This window comes from Mandrillus leucophaeus, unplaced genomic scaffold (genome assembly GCF_000951045.1).
Source record: "Mandrillus leucophaeus isolate KB7577 unplaced genomic scaffold, Mleu.le_1.0 Scaffold49, whole genome shotgun sequence".
Taxonomy (NCBI): Eukaryota; Metazoa; Chordata; class Mammalia; order Primates; family Cercopithecidae; genus Mandrillus; species Mandrillus leucophaeus.
The window spans coordinates 4035180-4036633 of NW_012105253.1; positions in this window are offsets into that span (position 1 = coordinate 4035180).

Consider the following 1454-nt stretch of genomic DNA (forward strand, 5'->3'; position numbering starts at 1 on the left):
CTCTAAAGAAACAAAACAAAACCTATATTTTTAGTCGGCTAGGGTGACCTGTGCCTGCAATACCCCCTACTCAGGAGTCTGAGGAGGGATGATCACTTGATCCCAGGAGTTTGAGGTCTGCCTTGGCCACAAAGCAAGACCCAGTTTCACAACAAAAAGAAATATTTGCAGATGTTTTATTGTGGGAGGGGGGGAAATGGAGGCAAGGCACACTCTACATATGCCACGGTAAACCAAGAATGCCTCCCAAAATCTAATGTCTTTCCCCACATATGCCATGGCCCTCTTAAACCCTTGGACCTTCAAATCAGTGATAGATAAAAGGGAGAATGAATATGGTATTGATTGAGTTTAAAATTTAAATGACTAAAAACAAAATAAACAAAAGCAAATTAACTCAAATATGACTACATCAAGTTTTCTGCCATCAGGAAGACGAAAAACTTAGATAATTTTTTTTAAATGTTGTAGTCAACATAACACACTTCTTGGGTGTGCAATAAAGGGTTAACTTAGCAAGCTTAGGTTACTCAAATTGTGTACATTCCAAAGAAAGGATTGACCCTTGACTAGCTCCTGGGAGGTTACCTCTGCCCCTTTGGAATATCCTGCCTGATAAGAGGAGAGCTTGAGAGTTTGGGTCATACTGTATCAATTTAACCAGAGAGTTTATGCTCGGGATGGACCTATGGCTCACACCTGTTTTATATACCTGAGGCCCTTGGCCACTATATGTCAGTTTGATCTCTGGGAAGCTGGAAAGTGAGTAGCCAAGACCAGTCACATAGGTGCTGCATGCCTACAGGACCTCCAATACAAAACCTGGAATCCAAGGCTTGGGTGCATCTCCCTGGTTGGCAAGACTTCATATGTCTTCATATGTCTTGTTATATATTATTGCTGGGAGAATGAAACACTATCTGTGGGACTGTGCTGGAGGGAGCAACTGGAAGCTTGTTCCTGGCTTCTCCTGGACTTGGTCTATGCACCTTTTCCCTTTGCTAATTCTAACCTGTATCCTTTTTTTTTTTTTTTGAGACGGAGTCTTGCTCTGTTGCCCAGGCTTTAGTGCAGTGGCACGATCTTGGCCCACTGCAACCTCCACCTCCCGAGTTTAAGCAATACTCTGCCTTAGCCTCTGAAATAGCTGGGACTACAGGCATGTACCACTACACCCAGCTAATTTTTATATTTTTAATGGAGATGGGGTTTCTGCCATGTTGGCCAGGCTGGTCCTGGACTCCTGGCCTCAAGTGATTCACCTGCCTTGGCCTTCCAAAGTGCTGGGATTATAGGCATGAGCCACCATGCCTGGCTTCAGGTACAGTTTATTACAGCAAAAGGATACAGATTAGGCTAGGCGCAGTGGTTCACGTCTGTAATCCCAGCACTTTGGGAGACTGAAGAGGGTGAATTACCTGAAGTCAGGAGTTCAAGACCAGCTTGGCCAATAT